This window comes from Globicephala melas, chromosome 15, assembly GCF_963455315.2.
Source record: "Globicephala melas chromosome 15, mGloMel1.2, whole genome shotgun sequence".
In the NCBI taxonomy this organism is placed as follows: Eukaryota; Metazoa; Chordata; class Mammalia; order Artiodactyla; family Delphinidae; genus Globicephala; species Globicephala melas.
The window spans coordinates 19,602,095-19,625,013 of NC_083328.1; the positions used below are offsets into that span (position 1 = coordinate 19,602,095).

The following is a 22,919-nucleotide window of genomic DNA, read 5'->3' on the forward strand; positions in this document are numbered from 1 at the left end:
GGTCCAGCTCTCCCTCCTGGATGCTGTAAATAGACAAAGGCTGGGGTGGCTTTTCCTAGTCTGGAGTTTGGCTTTTTCTTTGGCTCTTGATCTTAAAAACTGAGAATATGCTCCCGTTGTTCTCTGCTTTTACGGTGACAACTGTCTCCCTAAGGCAGTGGGTGAGTGACTCATGTTACGTTGTTTGGGGGATTGGGGTGGGGAAGGACGGCAGAGTAACAAGAGATGGACATATATCACGTCTGCCTCTACGTATCCTGCTCCCCCTCTCCTCTGGCTTCATTTAATTCTACTTCCTGTCAGCCTCAAGTCTTGAGGATGGGTTCTAAGATTCTGTGGCTGGCCCAGGCCTGCCCTTCTGGGATGCCCTCTTCCTCCAGGGCAGTGCTGGCTAATAGAAATATAATGCGAGCCACAACACACGATTTTAAACATTCTGGTAGCCCCCTTAAAAGGGTAAAAAGACACCAATGCAATTAATTTTAATATTGTGTTAACCCAAACTATCATTGCTTCAATGTGTATTCAGTGTAAAAAGTCATTACATTGTTCTTTCCATACTAAATCTTTGAATAAGCCAGTGTGTATTTTATACTTACAATCACTGTTCAGACTAGCCACGTTTCTTTTCTTTTTTTTTTTTTTTCCCCACACTGCATGGCTTGTGGGATCTTAGTTCCCCGACCAGGGACTGAACCCGGGCCCTCAGCAGTGAGAGCACAGAGTCCTAACCACTCAACTGCCAGGAAATTCCCTCTTTTTTTTAAATCAATTTTTTTAAATTGAAGTTTAATTGATTTACAATGTTGTGTTAATTTCTGCCGTCAGCAAAGTTAGTTATACATATATATACATTCTTTTTAATATTCTTTTCCATTATGGTTTAACCCAGGGCGTTGAATATAGTTCCCTGGCTATACAGTAGGACCTTGTTGTCCATCCATTCTGTATGTAATAGTTTGCATCAACTAACACCAGTCTCCCAGTCCATCCCTTCCCCAGCTTCCCTTCCCCTTGGCAACCACAAGTCTGTTCTCTACGTCTGTGAGTCTGTTTCTGCAGACTAGCCATGTTTCAAATGTTCAATAGCCACAGGTACTCACTGGCTCCTGTATTGGGTGATGCAGTTCTAGACCCTGGATCTCTCTGTCCTGCAACTCCGTCACTGATGTCAGCAGGTGGCTCTGAGTCCCAAGACAATGTTTATCTCCAGCTTACTCTCTCCTGGAAGAATGAGCTTGCTGTTAGTGGAGAATCTGCCCTTGGTTTGCAAACCAATTGCAAACCAATTGTGGGATATTTTCTAGAAGGCAAATGCTAAGCCCTAACCCAAGTTTGCTTGACTTAACAGAGAGCAGGACAATAGTCATTCATTCAGCAACTACTTACTGAAGACTTCATAAGTTCAAGATTCTGCTCAAGGGCCTGGGCAATGGGAGCAAATTCTCTCTATGGAGAGAGGACTGGAGATCTGCAGAGGGGTCCCCCTCAAATCTGCAGCTGAGTGCTGATCAGTGCATACGCGTGAGGTTCCCCAAAGCCAAGGAAAAACCACCAAGAAGAATCAGGCGGAGCTTACGCATGTCGGGAATTATCTGTGTTCTCACTCTTGGGGCCCAGGGCAGGCCACCCCAAAATATGCCTCAATGGCATATTGATTTTTTGAATTAAATAAGAAACAGCTGATGCAAATGGGACACTTTGACCCTCCTCCGTGTCTCCCTGAAATCAGGAAATAAAGCCCTCATGTGAAAGATGCCCTCCCTGCATCTGGATGTAGGACACCCTTACCTCCAGAGGTAGGGAATTATCAGGCCAAGAAGCCTGTATAGACAAAACCTTTTTTCTTCTTCAATTTACTATCCCAGGCCCCAACTCTGTTTAGATTCTTCACTAAGTTTCTTTGTTCAGTCAATTCCTCACAAATGTATTGTTCCGTTGTCTAAAAAGTATAAAAGCTGCCTGCTTTGGCCACTTCCTAGGTCCCATTTCTATAGGGCCTCCACGTGCATGAATTAAAAAAATTTTTTCCTATTAATCTGTCTTGTGTCCGTTTTATTACGTCCAGCCACAAGAACTCAAGAGGGATGGGGGGGGGGGAAATTTCCCCCTCCCTAACACCACCAACCAGAAAGGAAAGAACTCCTAACATGTGGGATATGGAGCAGAATCCTGAGAAAGATATTGCCTTGGTCGTGCCCAAATTAGCCCTAGACTAAGGTTGTTCGGGACCTGCCTAGCAATCTTAAAAGCAGGCCTCAAAAGGTTCAAATTATTTCCACTAACTTAACTACATCCTAAAACAAAACCTCCAAATATTTGAAAGAATACAAAACAAAACAAAACAAAAAAACCTTCAGCACTCAACACTGTAACATTCACAATGTCTGACATCCAATGAAAAATTACCAGGCATACAAAGACACAGGAAACTATGAGCTACAATGAGGAGAAAAATCAATCAATAGGAACAGATCCAGAAATGTCAGAGATGATTTGTAGACAAGGACATTAAAACAGCTACTAGAAATGCATACCACATGCTCCAGAAGGGAGAGGAAAGCATGAGCATGTTAAGGAGAGACATGGGAAGTATTATAAAAGACCCAAATCAAACTTTAAGATCTGAGAATCTTGAGGAAACCCAAGCAAATCTTGGCTCCTACACTTGCTGTTTTTACCACGGGCACGTTAACACATCTGTCTCAGCCCAGGTTTCCTCATCTGCTGCGTGCTAACTAACATACCTCGAGCGTTTGTTCCGTACTAAGCGCTGTTCTAAGAGCTTTCCACAACAAAACTGCATAGGCGGGGGCTCCGGCTGGGGGCGCCCGCCCGGGTCGCCCGCCCCGCCCCGCCACTACGCGCCCCGCCCCACCTCGCCCCGCCCCGCCCCGCCCCACCTGCCCTGCGGCCGCCCCTCGGCCGCCCCGGAGACGTGCCCCGCGTTTCTAGGCACCCGCCGGGCGCAAGCGTGGGAGAGCCGCCAGCTCCGGCGCCGGCCGCGCGTCCTCAGGAGGCAGCCGCGGGGCGGGACCGAGCGGGCAGGCGCAGCCATGTTCTGGGCCCCCGACATGTCTGAGCGCCCGGACGATGCGGCGGGAAGCCGCTCCCGCTGGGCGGCCGTCAAAATCTGGGCCCGCGACGCGGGGGCTCCGCGGCCTCACTTGAAGGCCCGTCACGGCTGCTCTGCGCTGACCGCGGGGCGGGTCCCCGCGGGGCCACTTCCCAAAGTTCCAGCCCGATGGGGGTTTGCCTCAGCGCCGGCGTGCAGAGAGCCAAGACCAGCTCCGAGAGCTCAGGGGAGGGCTTCGCATCCGTTCAAGTGTGCAGCCCGAGAGGCTGGAACAATTAAAAGCCTCGCGTCCCCAGATGGAAGCTGAGGAACAGGCATTACCTTCAGCCGCAGGGTCTCGTTTGCCACTTGAACTTTTCACTTGCTCAGCACCTAACCCAGACCCCCAACGGGTCACTTTTGATGGACGATTGAGTTTAATAATCCTTGTCAAGCCAGACGCAGCAGACGTTGAACCTAAATCGTCGCGCACCCAGATCCACTAGAGGGCAGGTCTACACCTGCTGAGTTCCAGCGCATCCTGCAAAGAACTCAGGAGACAGGAAAAGAAACGTCCTTCCTTATATGCTTAGAGGTATTTTTCTCCATCAACCTTTATACCTGTTGAAGATTTTGCCCCTAACCCCAGGTCTGGTAACATATCCCCATGTTCAGCATCAAAATAAACAAACTGTTCTGTTTGGCTCAGGTTAAGTGGAACTAGTCTAGGATCAAAAATCCTGGGCAGGTTTCTAGATTGAAGAAACATTGAGATTTTATTCGGCAAGGTCACTTTTAAATTTCAGAAGTGAAACCATAAAAATCAAGATGAAACATTTCAAGTCTCGGCGTTACTATATATAGGACCACCTTTGGCTTGCATGCTTAATGATTTTTGTCTACTTAGTCGTGATATACATAAGGCTATGATTGGTACAACAATGAATGCTATCTCTTGCTCAAAAAAAAAAAAAAAAACTACATAGGTGCTGTTATTATTGTCTCCATTTTACAGATGAGGAAATGAAGGATGAGGCACAGAAGGCTTGAGAAACTTGCTGAAGGTTCCATAGCTCAGAAGCCTGTTGGATCCAGGATTCAAACCAGAGTCCAAGCTCTTATCCTCTACATTCTTCTGCCGTTCTCAACTCTGTAAGATTAAAAGAATAATCATGTTTGCTTCGAAGGCTGAAAATGTTTTAAAATTATTTTTATTTCAGCTTTATTGAAGTATAATTGACAAGTAAAATTGTAAGATATTTAATTGTATGTCATGGTGATTTGGTACACGTACACACTGGGAAAGGATTCCCTCATCTAGCTAATTAACTCATCCATCACTTCATATATTTATCTTTTTTTTTTTTTCAGTGAGAACATTTAAGTTCTAAGTTTTCTAGATTCTACTGTCTTAGCAAATTTCAATTATAAAATACAGTGTTATCAACAATGGTCACCATGGGTTTTTTTTTCAAATTGAAGTATGTTTGATTTATAGTGTTGTGTTAATTTCTGCTGTACAGCAAAGTGATTCAGTTATACGTGTATATAAATTCTTTTTTATATTCTTCTCCGTTATGGCTTATCATAGGATGTTGAATATAGTTCCCTGTGCTGTACAGTAGGACCTTGTTGTGTATCCATTCTATATATAATAGTTTACATTTGCTAACCCCAAACTCCCACTCCATCCCTTCACCACTCCCTCTCCCCCTTGGCAAGCACAAGTCTGTTCTCCATGTCTGTGTACGGTCACCATGTTTTACATTAGATCCTCAGACCTCATTCATTGCATAGCTGAAAGTTCATAGGCTTTTTGGGATGGGTGAACCACACACATGGTTAGCACACTCCCATGGATCGTCAGAGTGTTTGTTCAAAGTGAAAAATGAACAAAAACTTCAAGAGGGTTCAGAATCCCTGGTGAGGGGAGAGATAAGCCCTGTAAGGTCTCAAATGAACACTAACACCCACTATTTACCAACTGTGGGACGGAAGGTTCAGGCGGCCACAGCCTGCTCTGGACTGTTGTGTAGAACCGTTGCTTCCCTGGGGTCCCTTAGAGACCATCTCACATCCCCATGTGCCTTTCCCTGGAAAGGAGCAAGTGATGAAGAGTTGCAGCTTCCTCTTCCTTTCTGCTTCGCATGGAGCATGCCAGCTCTGCTCAGAGAAGCAGCTCAGGGAAGGCTCTTTAGTGTCCTTTGCTCTTTTTTGAGTCTCCAAAACAGCACACTTTTTTTGTTTAACGATATGGCCAAATCTCAAAAAGAAGCACACGTAGACATATTGAGCAAGTGATCCAGGGTAATCTGGCTTCTAAAGTGTCCTTTGCTGAGGGGGGAAGGATAAATTGGGAGTTTGGTATTGACGTATACACACTACTATATTTAAAATAGATAACCAACAAGGACCTATTGTATAGCACAGGAAACTCTACTAAATATTCTGTAATAACCTAAATGGGAAAATAATTTGAAAAAGAATAGATATATGTATTGATATATGTATAACTGAATCACTGTGCTGTATACCTGAAACTAACACAAGATTGTAAATCAACTATACTCCAATATAAAATAAAAATTTTTTTAAAAAGTGTTCTTTGATGCATTTTGAAACACAATTTGATTTAATTTGTTCTGGATTAGGTCGACAGAACCTCAGTTTGAGCTCTGGTCAACTCTACTTTTTCCTGTCCAGACCTATCCTTGGGACCAAATAATAGAGAAGAACACATCTCCAGTTCACTGTAGACATCACTGAACAGGTTGGAACTATTTTCTTTTATGAAACTATTTGTTTGCATAGATACTTCTGTAAATTTTTTCAAAATTAGGTTAGTATGAATGATACATTTATTCCTTAAAAGTTCCATTTATTATTTCTTATTACAAAAATAATGCATGATCCCCAGAGAATATTTAGAAAATGTAGGTAAATAAAAAGAAGGAAACAAAAATTACCAGTAAAGCTGCCAGCACACTTTAAATTTTGATGTATAGTTTCCCAGCATTTAAAAAATGTCTAGGGACTTTGCTGGTGGTGCAGTGGTTAAGAATCCACCTGCCAATGCAGGGGACATGGGTTTGAGCCCTGGTCCGGGAAGATCCCACATGCTGCGGAGCAACTAAGCCCATGCGTCACAACTACTGAGGCTGCGTGCTGCAACTACTGAAGCCCACGTGCCTAGAGCCCGTGCTCCGCAACAAGAGAAGACACTGCAATGAGAAGCCTGCACACTGCAAAGAAGAGTAGCCCCTGCTCACCGCAACTAGAGAAAGCCCGCGCGCCACAACAAAGACCCAGTGCAGCCAAAAATAAATAAAATATTAATTAAAAAATAATGTCCATCTGATGAAAATGGGGTGACACTTCTAAAAGTTGATGTATCATGGCTGTCTTGCTCAGCCATTGCTTGTTCTTCTGTAACATAAATTTTTGTGTGGCTCCATAATAAATATATAGTAGGTTACATTTAATGCAAATTTGAACTACACAGTTAGAAGTAGTAGGATATAAAATATTAATTAAAATTTGCTTTATGTGCAAAATTTGAAAGAATGTAAATCTTAGAATGAAAGAATGTAAATGCTTTACATTTATTTTTGGTAGGGAGTTTAATCTTGCATAATGTGAGTTTTGCATTCTGCAATATCTCCAGCAAAACAATCCCTTGCATAAAATGTGACTGTCCTCTAATGCTGTTTATTTAGCCAGCCCCCTGTTGATGGTCACTTATTATTTCAATGAGCTTTCTTGAAGATAAATCTTTGCACACACCCATGATGATCTCTTTGGGAAAAATTCTTAGACGTGGAATTGGTGGGTCAAAGCTTTTGATGCACATTTTCAAAATCCCATCCTTAAAGGTGGTGTCGACATTTTTTCAACAAATATCTATGTAGTGCTTACTACGTGCCAGGCACTATTCTACGAACATCCTCATGATGATGATATGCAGTAGGTACTATTATTATCATCCCCATTTTACAGATGATGAAGCTGAGTCAGCAGCAGTTGCCCAGGTCACTGAGCTAGTAAGTGCTAGGGCTGGTTTTGGAGTCCTAGCTCCTAACCACTGTGCCATGCATGCTGCTTCTCCAGCATTTTGAGCAGTATAATATGAGGTGGTCCTTTTCCTGTACCCTTGCCCACAATGGGCAATATCTATCTGCTCAAAGGGATTGTGAATATTCAGAAATACTATTTATGCTGGAAATCAATCCACCTGTTAGGGAACCGTTGACTGAAATCACCTGCCTTGGCCAGGCACGATGATAACCACTTGCCTGAGTTGTCTCACAACAGGAGGTCTCGATAAGGAACACGGTGCTGCCACCGAAAACTAAGTGGGAGAATTCGGGAGGGGCCAAAGGAGGGAGGAGACACCAGCCCATATGTCTTCCCACCTCCCAGAATCCTTTGCACTGGAATCCATCTTGGCTGAGAGGTGATGCTTGCACCACCAGGAAGGACCCTGAGTCAGACTATGGGCCAAGCAAGATGCTTGGCTAGAGACAACCTGGAAACTAACCCCATTACCATAAAATCTGAGACAACAAGCCACATGGCAGAGCAGTTCTCCTGGGTTCCCTTACCCTGCTGCTCTCGGCCTGGGTGCGCCTTCCCAATACAGCCTTTTGCTTTGTCAGCATGTGTGTCTCCTCGGACAATTCATTGCTGAGTGTTAGACAAGAACCCACTCTTGGGCCCTGGAAGGGGTCCCCCTTCCTGCAATATGCCCAAAGGTATTTCTGAACACTGGTACTAAGAGAGAGAGAAAGGAAGCTCTAGTCCTTAGCTATCAGTGAATTGCTAGCCTGTTTGATTTCTTTTTTAAGAAACCCCATCAAAGTATTTTCAGAAGCTTCCCCCAGGCAGAAGAGACATCTCATCTTTGATCTTCACTTAACAGGTGTTTCTGGGGTCCACCTATTCTCCCCAAGGCTCTGCTCACAGCACCAGGATTTTAGGAACCTCTCCTAAGCTATGTGGCCCTCTTCTCTGCTCTCTGCAACAGGTGCTGGTTCCATGCTTTAAGGACTCTGCAGCCTGCTCTAGTCCCTGATCCAGTGCTCACTGCAGTGAGCATTCAGGCTGAAAGACTAACAGAGAGGCATGAAACTCTGTACCTTTTCACTGGCGGTAAAGAGCTGACTTTATTTACCCTACCTGAGCTCACCTGTGGGATGACTAGACCCTTGTCTTAGGGTACACACACTAAGCTGCTATAACAAAAATATCCAACAATACATGGCTTGAAGACTAAAGCAGTTTATTCTCTCTTATGTAACAGTTCTGAGGTAAGCACTTTCCATTGCTGGGGTGGTTCTAACCTGCATGGTCTGTCAGGGACCAAGGTTCCTTCCATCGTGTCACTTTGCCTTATAGGCTAAGTCATAAACTTCATCTGCATGGTCAAGGGGAAAGGGAAAGAACACAGAGGAGCCACTCCCACTGTTTAAGTACTAGGTGCAGGGCACTTCCACTTGAATTCCATTGGCAGGAACGGAATCACGTGACCACTTCCCAGCAAGGGAGGCTGGGAAGTGTAGTTTGGCCACATATCTGAAAAGGAGAGAATGGATTTGTGGGCAAGCTAATGGCTTCCAGTAGACTCTCCAAGCAGGAGACAAACCCAGCTGGGCATCTGTCTGCACATAGTGAGATTTTCATGATATTTCTCCTTCTTGACCCTTTTCCTGTATCATAGCAGAGGGGGAATTTGAGAATAAGATATATAGTGGGAATGCCCTGGTGGTCCAGTGGTTAGGACTCCACGCTTTCACTGCTGAGGGCCTGCATTCAATCCCTGGTAGGGGAACTAAGATCCCTCAAGTCATGCAGTGAGGCAAAAAAAAGAAGAATAAGCTATATAAGCATGTGAAATTATTTAGTCTGAGTACACCAACCTCATGGGCTCTGGAAACTTACTCTTAAAAGCATGAGTTCAGGGACTTCCCTGGTGGCACATTGGTTAAGAAGCTGCCTGCCAATGCAGGGGACACATGTTCGAGCCCTGATCTGGGAAGATCCCACATGCCGTGGAGCAACTAAGCCTGTGTGCTACAACTACTGAGCCTGTGCTCTAGAGCCCGTGAGCCACAACTCCTGAGCCCACGTGCCACAACTACCGAAGCCCACGCTCCTAGAGCCTGAGCTCCTCAACAAGAGAAGCCATTGCAATGAGAAGCCTGTGCACCGCAATGAAGAGTAGCCCCCGCTCGCCGCAACTAGAGAAAGCCCGCGCGCAGTAACAAAGACCCAAGGCAGCCAAGATTTAATTAGTTAATTAAAAAAAAATAAAGCATGAGTTCATCTTGCTGTTTGCTCTGACTCAAAAATTAGCTCATAGTTTAAAGTCAGAGCAGGGTAAACTTTGGAGACAAAAAATTCTGAATGAGAAGGCCTGGCTCCACCTCTGACCTACTCCTGTGTGACTGTAGCCATGTTCCATAAATTCTCTTGAGTTTTCGTTTGCTGTGAGGATTATAGAGGCATGCAAAGAGAACCAGGTGCAAATCCTGGGTTCTGTGACACTAGGGAATTCTCTTAATTTATCTGAGCCCAGGGTTTCCTGGAGAAAAGGGGTAATACCCTTTTTCTCACTGGGTTGGGTAAATGAAATACGTCCTGGGCGGGGAGGTCAGTATAGGCTCACAGTACTAAGAAGTTCCAGAAGTATTCTATTGATACATTCAGGCTCAATCAGTGCAAATATCCTGATTCTGTCTTCCTCTCTATGTCAGCTTCATCGTTAGTCGGCCTCTGCATGTTGACGAGATGGCTGTGACATACTCAGAGGAAGAGCAAAAGTTGCTTCTCTCCTAGACACACACCTTCAAGTCTCATGGGCTCTGCTGGGTTATGTGCCTGTCTGAACTGCGTTTTGGGGGATGAAATTAGCTGATTGATTTAAATCCATGGGGTCCTGGAGCTAGGGATGAGGTCACCCCCCAAACAAGTTGATGGAAGCCATATAGTTCCTCTGAAGAGAAACTGGGCTGTAATTACTAGAAAGGCAGCCAAAACAACAGATGTCCACTACAGAGAATGTGTTTGAAGGATGAGTTAATTGGGCCTCATTATGGTCCAATTTTTATTTGTTTTTTGAATTATGAGCTGATTTCTTCTGCTGATAGATGAACTATTCATGGTCTCTGGCAGTTTTCCTTCATGACCCTCTTAGTTGCCTTCTAGAGTTTCCTTTTATTGCTTTGCCCACACCCATGAATGCTTTTCCCCCCATGGCATCTTCAACTTCTTTCTGACCCCACAGTTTCATCAGACACCCCCAAACCAATGGATTGAAGAGGAACCCAGTCGGAATCCATATATATATATTTATATATATATATTTTAGTTAATTAGTTTATTTATTTTTGGCTGCATTGGGTCTTTGTTGCTGCGCGCGGGCTTTCTCTAGTTGGAGCGAGCGGGGGCTACTCTTCGTTGCGGTGCACGGGCTTCTCATTGCGGTGGCTTCTCTTGTTGTGGAGCATGGGCTCTAGGCACGTGGGCTTCAGTATTTGTGGCACATGGGCTCAGTAGTTGTGGCACACAGGCTCTAGAGCACAGGCTCAGTAGTTGTGGCGCATGGGCTTAGTTGCTCTGCGGCATGTGGGATCTTTCTGGACCAGGGATCAAACCCGTGTCCCCTGCACTGGCAGGCAGGTTCTTTTTTTTTTTTTTTAATTTTTATATAAATTTATTTATTTCATTTATTTATTTTTGGCTGCATTGGGTCTTTGTTGCTGTGCACGGGCTTTCTCTAGTTGCGGTGAGCGGGGGCTGCTCTTCATTGAGGTGCGTGGGCTTCTCATTGTGGTGGCTTCTCTTGTTGCAGAGCACAGGCTCTAGGCACACGGGCTTCAGTAGTTGTGTCACGCGGGCTTCGTAGTTGTGGCTCTCGGGCTCTAGAGCGCAGGCTCAGTAGTTGTGGCGCACGGGCTGAGTTTCGCCACGGCATGTGGGATCTTCCCGGACCAGGGCTCCGTGACCCCTGCATTGGCAGGCAGATTCCTAACCACTGCACCACCAGGGAAGCCCGGCAGGCAGATTCTTAACCACTGCGCCGCCAGGGAAGCCCAGAATCCATATATTTTTGAACTTGTCTTTGAAGGAACAATGAACTTTTTGTCTCCAAAAGCTGTGATATACATATGTATCATAGGTTTTTGGAGACAAAGATTTTACATATATATATATAATTATATATATGTATATATACACATATATATGTTAATATGGATAAGTAAATTTTAAGGTCTCAGTTTCTCATTTGCAAATTTTTTTGCAATAGAAACAGGTTCTCTCTAAGTTCTTTTTAGCATGAGGGCCCTTGGGAGATGCAGTACTATAATATAACAAGAAGAATAATAGCCAAAATTAACTATGGAGTACTCCCTGCATGCTGCCCTAAACTCTAATGTATATGGTATTTTATCTCATCCGATCTTTACAACACCCATACGAGGTAGGAACCTTTTAGAGATGAGAAAATTGGGGATTAAGGTGGTTACATGACTTGTTCAAGGGCACACAATAATTGTCCACTTGGAACTGGAATCCAGGTTGGTCAGATGCCAACTCTTAACCCTGCTATACTGACACCACAGCTTCCACTGGGGAGGAAAGGACTCAGATTTGGGAGTCAGAAGACTTGGACTTAAATTCTGAATTCAGCACTGTGTGACTTTGGGAAAGTTACTTAACCTCTCTGAGCTTTAGTAAGATGTAAATGATAATTACTACCTTATGGGTAAGGGGTTAGAATTAAGAGTGTTGAATTAATAGATGTAAAATATTGGGTGCATAGTAGGTGCTCAATAAGGGACATCTATCATAATATCCCACTAAACTAAGCTAATTAATAGAATACATTGCTACCAGGCAGACAAGAACTATGTGAATGAGTCCCTGGCTCCTGAGTCACTGCTCTAAATGCTCATCATAAATAAGTACGTTTGTGAAAGTGATTGTCTTTAACAAAACTTCGCCTGTTTCAAACTGAAACACATGCATTTGACATAAACAATTGGTAAGTGATGGAGCAGGGATAATATTTTAAAAATACACATAGCAACAAATGCTGTTTTGCAAGCAGAAGTGTTTTTCCTCTTTCAGTGATCTGAGTCATTTTTCCTCTTAAGGGGAACAGTTTTCGCTATTAAGGTTCATTCATGAGATTCATGTTCCCAGGAAAGAGGGATGAAAACCCCTGCTGGCACAAGGGAAGTCATAGGATAGGGGAGAAGGAGGATGTGATGCATGAGGAGTTCTGAACAGGTAGGGAGAGGTGGAGCAAATGCCTTCTTTCCAGTCTGGAGGGGTGGACCTAAAAGTAGCGGAAAAGAGAAAGGACATGGGGTTAGATAAGTGTGTTCCATCTCCCTCCCTCTGGATCAAGACTCCTGTGTGCAGCTAGAAGGCACTTGGAGGAAATACTAGAGCAGTGGTGGTTGGGCCACAATCCCCACTTGGCACTCTGGGGTGAAAAGTCATAGGGAGCCCTGCACCACAGTGGGGAGGCTGTATTTATACCATTGGGGGTTTGGTGTACCTATGCCATGAGGGCCTGTGCTGGTGTCTTGAGACTTTAGTCAATTCCCTGGCGCTTGGGAATACCCAGCCATCCCTTCCACCATCACCAATAAGGACAAAGAAAGCAAGTGAATTTTTTTTTTTCCCTTTGGCCATGCCGCAGATCATGCGGGATCTTAGTTCCCTGACCTGGGATCGAACCCACGCCCCCTACAGTGGAAGCACGGAGTCTTAACCACTGGACCGCCAGGGGAGTCCCCCCGCCACTTTTTTTTCTGGTAGTGAATTTGAACCTTAAATTGGATTAACGATTTATCCAAAAGAAATTGAGCCAACTTGAGAGAGCCTGTTCTGAACTAGAAGTGATCAAGTTACCTTAACTGGAAGTTAAGATTTTTCCACTTCTGCCATATCTCAAGAGCAAGATATTTATAGACAAATGAGAAAGCTTATGTTTTGCACACCAGGTTGTAGTGTACAGCACACACTGCTGGTTGCCCTGAGTTTAGGTGTCCTTCTTTCTGGACAGTCATTTGTTCCAGGAAAGTAGTTCTCTCCCCCACAACTCAGAAGCAAATACCGATTAGTCCAAACTGGTCACTGTGCCCCATTCCCTTGTCAGTGATTTGTTTCAGCATGGGCTTGTGCAACACCTCTGTCCATGATATGTTGGGACATCTCCTGGGGGGCATCTGGGAAGATTTTCCTCATTGAAAAGGAGAGACACACAGGGGAGAAAGTCTCTGTTCTAATGTAGGTAATAACTGGAACTGTGGCAGGCAACTTGGGACCTGGAGAGGTGGCTAACTGAGGACTAACAGACACACTGTGATGGTAGGGTAGGAAGCTAGAAGGAAACTGGGTTCTTTTTTTTTTTTTGGTCATGCCACATGGGCATGGATTGAACCCATGCCCCCTGCAGTGGAAGCACAGAGTCTTAACCACTGGACAGCCAGGGAAGTCCTGGAAACTGGGTTCTTGATGATGCTGTTGGACTCCTGAAATGACCACCCTACCTCCACATTTCTTGGTATGTGAGAGGAATTCCCTAAGTTAAAGCTATTTGAGGGCTTCCCTGGTGGTGCAGTGGTTAAGAATCTGCCTGCCAATGCAGGGAACACAAGTTCGAGCCCTGGTCCGCGAAGATCCCACATGCCACAGAACAACTAAGCCCGTGCACCACAACTACTGAAACCCACACGCCTATACCTGTGCAGTGCAACAAGAGAAGCCACTGCAATGAGAAGCCCGCACACCGCAACAAAGAGTAGCCTCGCTTGTGTCAACTAGAGAAAGTCTGCATGCTGCAATGAAGACCCAATGCAACCAAAAAAAAAAAAAAAAGCCATTCGAGATGAATATCTATTACTTGCAGCCAAAAGCATCCTAAATGAGGCAGAATGTGGATAAATTTTCGACCTTGCAACTCCTGCTTCTTAAATGTATCCATGTGATTGTAAATAAAAAGGAAAATGGTGTTAAGTCATTACCATTGAAAACTGCCTGGATTACTTCCTTCAGGCAAGCTTTATTCCCAGACTGTTGAACCCCCTGGGTTTGACAGCAGGATCTACTTCACATGGTAACACCTACTCTTACTTGCCTTCAAAAACTTTCCTAAGGGAAGAGATGAAGCCATACTTGTTAATTCTTCTTGAACATAAAAAAAATGGATCCTTTTTGCCCTTTTAAAATGTATTATTAAAATTTAAAAAAATATGTTCTTCTAGAGTTGCCTGGAAAGTGAACTGGGAGCAGTTAAACATCAAGTTCATTGCCAATTTTCAGCTTTAACTGGAATCACCTTTGCCTTTTCCTATGGAAGAAAGAAAGTCTTAGAACATCAAAGTATTTCAGGAAGAACTGGATTTTAACTGCTGAGCTGACCAGAGACAGAAGGCTCACACTGATGGGAGCTGTATAATTTGGCTCTGTTTCTAACATTCAGAGTTCTCTCTGACTCTCCAAAATTTTATCTACTTTGGTTGAGCTTGTTTTTTCCCCAATCAAATGACATTTCTTGGAATTCATCATCACACATGCCTACTTACTTTGTGCAAATTATTTCAGAATAATTTACTAGCTGGGGAGAAAGAGGGTGGGCAGGAAGGATGGAAGGAAAGATAGAGGACTGGAGGGAGAGAGAAAGAGGGGGGGAACTAATCCTTTCAAGGACTGTTTCCATTACAAAATGTCCCTAATTTCATATTCAATGGACCTGCAATCCTCAAGCCATGTCTTCCTTTTTGGAAATGCTGTTATGTTTAAAGTAATTTCAAGAAGTGAGGTGACGGCTGGGATAGACAGAAGATGTAAAATTGTCACTAGTTCAACACTGTTTCAATTTGAACAAGCTCAGATATTATTTGATTTATACTGGGGGCTTTGAAAAGGGCTTATTGGAAAAAAACATTTCCATTACAAAACAAATTTTAAAAACAACAGTGTTATATAAGTACAAACAAATGCATACAATTCAAATATTATTATGTCCTGACCTTTATTGTCATGTGGGTCTCTCATACAAAGTACTAGATAAGAATCAAATTTAAATTAATAATATTGTAATAGTTGTTATTCAGTGTAGCGTAAACCCCAAATATTTAGTGGCTTAATGCTCTAGACATTATGTATCACTGATTCAATTCCTGCATTCCTAGTCAGTGGTAGTTCTTGTAATCATTCAGGGACCCAGTTGTATTAGTTATCTATTGCTGTGTAACAAATTACCCAATGAAAACATTTGTTATGTCACATAGTTTCACAGGGTCAGGAATTTGAAACTGCCTTAGATGAATGGTTACAGATAGAGTCTCTCATGAATACTGTATCTTGTATTCAAGATACTGGCCAGGGTTGCAGTCATCTGAAACCTTGACTGGGACTATAGGATCTGCTTCCAAGATGGTGCACTCACATGACTGTCAAGTTGATGCTGGTTGTTGGTAAGAAGCCTTAGCTCCTTATCACATGGACCTCTCCACAGGGCTGCTTGAGTGTCCTTACAGCATGGCATTGGCTTACCCCAGAGGAGTGATCCAAGATAAAGCAAGACAGAAGCTACAATGTCTTTTATGATTTAATCTCAGAAGTCATCATTTCCATTAAATCCTATGGATTACATAACTCAGTCCTATTCAGTTGAAGAGGTGAATATATGGGTACGAATACCTGGAGGTGAGGATCACTGGGAACCATGTTGGAGGTTGGCTACCACACTAAGATCCTTCTCTCTTGTGGCTACCATCCCCTTGGGTTTTAGCACTTTTTGCTTCAAGGAAGAGGAAGAAGAAAGAGAACAAACAAGCCCCTCCCAAAAGTGGGAAGCTTTTATGGACCAGGGAAAGAAAAGGTGCACATGGCTTCCACTCACACTCCATGGCTAGAACTTGATTATTTGGTGCCTCTAACTATAACAGTGACTGGGAGATGTCCTACTTTGTTGGGAACAGCAACAACCTTTAACTATGGAATGGAGAGCATGAACATTTGGTGGAGATATAATGGTCTCTGCCATAGGAAGGGTAAGAAGAAAGTATAGGCAGAATGCTTAACATAATGGCATAGAGCAAATGCTCAATGAATGCTAATCATTATATAGAGTTCTTCTGACAATCTAGTGCCTACCCAAAACCTGGCGTGTATGTGGGTAAAATAAATGTTTATTGTTCGAATGGATGAGTTAAGGTAATGGATGTACAATGGATGTACAAAATAGTACAAATGGTAGGGATTGTAATGATATTTCTGAGTTAGTAAGTTGGACTGGCTATCCTATTGAGGTACAGATCTTCCTCTGGAGATGGATATTACTGTCCCCATTTCAGCCGGTCAAATAGAGATATCAAATACTTAAGGCTTTGTGGGCCATAGGGGCATTGTTGCAACTACTCAACTCTGCCACTGTAGTGTGTGAGCAGCCATGGACAATTCCAATAAAACTTTATTTACAAAACAGGTGGTGGCCCAGATTTGGCCCAGGGGTCCTAGTCTTCTGAACCTTGCTCTACAGCATTGAGAAAGGGCATGACCACAAACAACATCATGGATAAATCTTTAAAAAGTATTGAATGAAAGAAGACAGACAAACAGGAGTTCCCTGGTGGCCTAGTGGTTAGGATACAGCGCTTTCATTGCAGAGGACTGGGTTAGATCCCTGATTGGGGAACCAGCCTGCATGCCACGTAGCCGAAATACAAAAAAAAAAAAAAAAAAAGACAGACACAAAGGAATCTTCCATTTGTATACAGTTCAAAAGCAGTAAAAATGAAACTGTATTGTTTAAGGGTACATACTGAGGTGGTGAAACTATAAAGCAAAATGAGGAATTTATTATTTAAAAAGCCAGGATGGTTGTTACCTCTGGAGAGTAGGGAGGGGTTGGAATCATCAGGAGGGGCATAGGAAGGATTTCTGGGAGTGCTGGCAATAATCACATTTCCTGACATGATAATCACATTTCCTGACATAGCTGTTCACTTTATCCAATTCGTTAAGTTGTATATTTGTGTTATATGTACAAAGCGTGCATTCTATTTCTTGATACGTATTGAAGAAAAATGAAGATTAAGAATCATGTACCAGGGCTTCCCTGGTGGCGCAGTGGTTAAAAATCTACCAGCCAATGCCGGGGACACGGGTTCGAGCCCTGGTCCAGGAAGATCCCACATGCTGCAGAGCAACTAAGCCCGGGAGCCACAACTACTGAGCCTGCGTTCTGGAGCCTGCGAGCCGCAACTACTGAAGCCCACGTGCCTAGAGCCTGTGCTCCGAAACAAAGAGAAGCCACCGCAATGAGAAGCCCACGCACCGCATTGAAGAGTAGCCCCTGCTCGCTGCAACTAGAGAAAGCCCACATGCAGCAATGAAGACCCAACGCAGCCAAAAATAAACTAAATAAATTATAATTAAAGAAAAAAAGAATCACGCACCATGCTGTTATTCTCCATAAACGAACTGAAATCCCTTTTCTTTGGTTAACAAATATTAACCTTTGTTTCACATCATTTTTATTGGTCAGCTCATTGGTATTCAGCCCTGGCTGTGCATCAGAATCTCCAGGGGAGGGTTTCTTCCTCCCAAACACAGCTGCCTGGAGCCCATGCTCTTAAGATTTTTGATTCAGCAGATCAAGCGGGACTTAGGCCTTGGTAGTTTGCAGACGCTCCCCAAGCGACAATGATAGGCAGCTGGGGTGGAGAGCCTCTGCTTTAAACTCTGCTATCTCATTGCAAGTTCTGCATAGTATTCCCCTTAGTCACACACTTCACCCCCAATATTCATCCAAGCTGACAAGCTGAGCATTTTATTTTTAGTTGCATTTGCCTTGAAGTTAGTTTGCCTTTGAGTAAAAAAGACTGGTCCTATGTAAGGTGTTATCTCATCTGGCATTTATTCTAGCTTCCCATTCACCCCTTCCTAAACTCCAACACCTTGAAACAGCCTTTTTGATACATTCATTTCCTTATTTTAAGCCAAGGGCACATTCTTGGCTCCTTACGGCCAGTCCCACCACTCCTCCTTTCTCCCCAGTGCTGCAGTGGGTTTGCCACCCACCCCAGCGTAGATAAGTGCCTGTTTATCCCTTGCCTTTGTTTCTGGGCTCTAAGTCAGTTTCCTATCAAGAGGAAACATTCCTTCCATCCTCTGCTGACTCATCTTTATCAGCATTTACTGGAGAACCTTATCAATAGCCTTTTGAACAACTACATAAATTAAATTTATCCCTCTTATCCTCCCTTTTTATTTACCCTTCCAAACATCTCTAGCAATTGCAAAATATTCCAGATTGACTTCCTCTTGGAGAAAGCACTGCACTTCTTCCCTGTAGATTTAAAATAAATGTTTGATCATTTGTTCATTGGAAGGTAATCTCCACTTCTGTTAAAGCCAGGGTAACCATGAGTCCCTATTTGCCTTGGACAGTTCTGCCTTATGCCTGGTAATTGTTAATGGTGCCCCCTTTTACTTTAAAAAAAAAAAAAAACAGTCTGTTTGATGCATTTTATGATTACTTTATTAAAGTCCATGCAGTACACTTGAAAGATAACTAGAGGAAGAGTCAGGAGAACTGGATCCTTACCCCAAGAGGCACAAACTAGCTGTGTGGCTTTGATCATTATAAACCCTCACTCTCAAAGTGTGGTCCCCAGACCAGCAACACCAGCATCACCTGGGAGCTTGTGAGAAATGCAGAATTTCAGGCCCCAGCCCAGACCTACGGAACCAGCATTTGCATTTGAATAACACTCCCAGGTGATTTGGACGCACATTACAGCTTTTGAAGCACTGTCCTAAACCGGGCCTCTGCACAGCCTCTGCACAGAGTTAAAAATTATATCAGTGCATTCAACTCATTGCATTTTAATAACAAACCCACAGGAACAACAGAGAAGTACATTAAAAACATGTACTTACATGCTGGATGACTTGCTTTTTTTAAAAAAAGTGAATGAATGGACTCTAGTATCAAATTAAAGTGCTACAAGCATCATTTAGTTGTCATCGATAAGAATTGTACCTGGTTAAGGTGACTCTTATTGGAGGAGAGTAATCTACATAACGGGGCAGACTGGGCAGCTAATACTCACAGAAGCTGGGCGTGATATTCACTGTTCAGGTAGATACTGTCTGGGTAGGGCACCAACAGCATCACATGCATATTTTACTAAATTTGACACATTCTTCTCTGGTCTCTCTAATTAGTATTAGAAGTATTTACTAATTAATTTTTGATAATGGTAATGTTAAAAATTCTGTATGAATGCTTTTCAGACATTTTCATGGATGTATCTCTAATGTCATAAGAGTGGGAATGGATACTGTGAAGCAGCCAAACTGCTCTCTAAAAGTCTGGCATTTCCTTGAACTTACGTGTTATATCTCTAAAATTAAAATAAATGTCATCTACTACTAAAAAGATGAAAGAAAGAAAGAAGAAAGAAAGGAAGAGAAAGAGTGAAAGAGAGAGAAAGAGAAAGAAAGGAAGGAAGGAAGGGAGGAAGGAAGGAAGGAAGGAAGGAAGGAAAGAAGGAACCAGTCTTAAAAATCCAAATGCTGGCATGGTCTAGAAAATACTTAACTGGTTTGTTTGTTTACTTATTTATTTATTTATAATAAACATTAAAAAAAATTTTATTTGGCTGCACCAGGTCTTCATTGCAGTGTGCAGGATCTTTAGTTGTGGCATGCGGGATCTAGTTCCCCGACCAGGGATCAAACCCGGGCCCCCTGCATTGGGAGCACAGAGTCTTAACCACTGGACCACCAGAGAAGTCACTTAACTGGTTTATTTATGATTACTATAGACTTGTTCACCAAATATTTTGACTTGCATGAATGTTTTATTTCCCTGTTTTGCATTAAAAATTCTTACACAAATGAAAATAGAAACAACAAAAAAATACTTGTCAATACCTATTTTTGTCTCCTATTTTTCCATTCTTTTTTTTTTTTTTTTTTGCGGTACGCAGGCCTCTCACTGTTGTGGCCTCTCCCGTTGCGGAGCACAGGCACCGGACGCACAGGCTCAGCGGCCATGGCTCACGGGCCCAGCCGCTCCGCGGCATGTGGGATCTTCCCGAACCGGGGCACGAACCCGCGTCCCCTGCATCGGCAGGCGGACTCTCAACCACTGTGCCACCAGGGAAGCCCTCCATTCTTAATCATACACTTAGGATCACTTTTAACCACTCAAAGAAAGTATGATATTCAGGTTTCCAATAACAGCAAAAAAGGAAAACATATTTTTATTAACTTGAGGAAGAAATTTTTTTTTTTAATTTTTTTTTTTTTAATTTAGTTTTGGCTGCTTTGGGTCTTCGTTGCTGCATGCAGGCTTTCTCTAGTTGGGGCGAGTGGCACTCTTCATTGCCGTGTGCGGGCTTCTCATTGTGGTGGCTTCTCTTGTTGCAGAGCACGGGCTCCAGGTGTGTGGGCTTCAGTAGTTGTGGCACGCGGGCTCAGTAGTTGTGACTCACAGGCTCAGTAGTTGTGGCTTACGGGCTTAGTTGCTCCGTGGCATGTGGGATCTTCCCAGACCAGGGCTCGAGCCCGTGTCCCCTGCATTGGCAGGCGGATTCTTAACCACTGCACCACCAGGGAAGTCCTGGAAATGTTTCTTTTTATACTGGAACTTAAGGAGCACATGCAGCTTGCTCTCTGGGTGTTTGGGGCATGATAATTACTGTTATAGACAGAATAGTTGTGTGTCCCCCCCACCCCCAGATTGATGTGTTGAAAGTCTAACCCCCAACGTGATGGTAGGAAGTGAGGCCTCTGGGAGATGATTAGGTCATGGAGGTGGAACCTTCATGAAAGGGATTAGAGCTCTTTAAAAGAAACCCCAGAGAGCTCCCTTGCCCCTTCTGCCATGTGAGGACACAGGGAGAAGACAGCAGCTGTCTATGAACCAGGAAGGGAGTCTTCACCAGACACGGAAGGTGCAGGTTCCTTGATCTTGGACTCCCCAACCTCCCGAACTGTGAGAAATAAACTTTAGTTGTTTGTAAGCCACCCAGTCCATGGTATTTTGTTATAGCAGCCCACATGAACGTAGACAGTTACTCATTCAGCACAGGTGGCAGGAGGTTGTAATCTTCCAGTGGTAAGCCTGTAGGCCTCACTTGCCTCCCACAAAACACCAGTGTCAACTTTCTGGAGGCCCAGATCTGGTGTAAGGTCCAGGGTGATTGCTGGTACTGGACACGGAAAAGAATGTCCATGGATCTTTGATAACATGTGACTTCATGGAGTGCCACTGCACCAAGCTTGTAGCAATAAGGTTTCATTGCCCTATTTAAAAAGGATGTGCTCCAGACATAGAAAACACACTTGTGGTTACCAAAGGGGAAGTGGGGGAGGAGGGATAAGTTAGGAGTTTAGGATTAACAGGTGCACACGACTGTGTATAAAATAAACAACAAAGACCTACTGTATAGCACAGGGAACTATATTCAATATCTTATAATAACCTATAATGGAAAAGAATCTGAAAAAAAAATATATGAAACTGATTCCCTTTGCTGTACACCTGAAACTTACACAACATTGTAAATCAGCTATACTTCAATTAAAAATAAAATTTTGGGGTCTTCCCTGGTGGCGCAGTGGTTGAGAGTCCACCTGCCGATGCAGGGGACACAGGTTCGTGCCCCGGTCCGGGAAGATCCCACATGCCGCGGAGCAGCTAGGCCCGTGAGCCCTGGCCACTGAGCCTGCGCATCCGGAGCCTGTGCTCCGCAACGGGAGAGGCCACAACAGTTAGAGGCCAGCGTACAGCAAAAAAAAAAAAAAAAAAAAAAAATTTTTTTTAAAAAAGGATGTGCCTTACAAGTGACTTCCGTAGGGACTTGTTCTCTGGGTGTTTTTCCCCTGGTTGATTGGCAGGCAATCGCTTTATGGTCACCCAACAGTGGAGGGAAAACCTATTACCCCCCGCTCTGTTGCGGGAGCGCGGTGAGCATGGCTATTGGTGGTAGCTGAACACAATTTATGATCCCCACGGCATGACATTCTCAAGAGGATAATACGCAGAGATGTGAAGTTTTAATTTGGCGATGCTGAGTCTGGCCAATGTACCCATCCTGTGGGGCCCAGAAGCTTCCAGTGTTTCACTCCCTATATCCCACTTCCCATGTGCAGACTGATGACATTTCATAGGGGCTGTACATAGGCTAGAACTTTCGCATACACTCTACAAACACTCTTTATGCACCATGCTTGGAGGATGTAGACACTTGGGGAGTTCACAGTCCAGTGGGGGAGACAGTCTCCAAGATCACAAGACAGTTTAATGAGAGAAAGAAAGAGACTGCACCCTGTTTGTGGGGATGTGATATACCTTGCTTACCTGGGAAGGTCAAAGAACAAGTTTAGGCAGAGGTAAGGCTTGACCCCAATCTCAGAAGATAAGTAAGCATGAAATAGGCAGGTGACATCCGTAGGGGGAAAGTCACTGTAGGATAGTGGTTCTCATCAGGGGACTAACTCCTCCATCCCCCCACCAAGCCCCCCAGACATTAGGCAACGTCTAGAGACATTTTTGTTTGTTGCAACTTGCCAGGGGAGTGGGTGCTACTACGGGCATCTAGTAAGTAGAGGCCACGGATGCTGCTAACATCCTGCAGTGCTCCGGACAGCCCCTACACCTGTCTAGGCCCAAATGTCAGTTGTGCCAAGGCTGAGAAACCCTGCACTAGGGGGAAGGAAAAGCATCTTTAAAGGACTTGAAGTGTCAGGGAGCATAAGTAGGTCAGAAAATGGATGCAGACGTATCTAGATGTGAGAGAAGTAAGGAGGGACTTCTGATGTGTGTTTT

The 22,919-nt window shown here is 43.9% G+C and overlaps 1 long non-coding RNA gene across 2 annotated transcripts in view; it reads left to right on the forward strand.

The window, feature by feature from the left end:
* Positions 1–3,064: 3,064 nt before the first annotated feature.
* Positions 3,065–22,919, forward strand: part of LOC115861369 (uncharacterized) — a 94,858-nt gene continuing 75,003 nt past the window's right edge. Inside the window, exons 1-4 of one of the 2 annotated variants that reach the window (XR_004042768.2) lie at positions 3,065–3,650; positions 4,071–4,207; positions 5,707–5,825; positions 6,134–6,460. This is a non-coding gene — a long non-coding RNA (uncharacterized lncRNA). Of the gene's footprint in view, positions 3,651–4,070; positions 4,208–5,706; positions 5,826–6,133; positions 6,461–22,919 lie in introns of those variants that run through there. The other variant, XR_009559101.1, reaches the window with a different exon arrangement.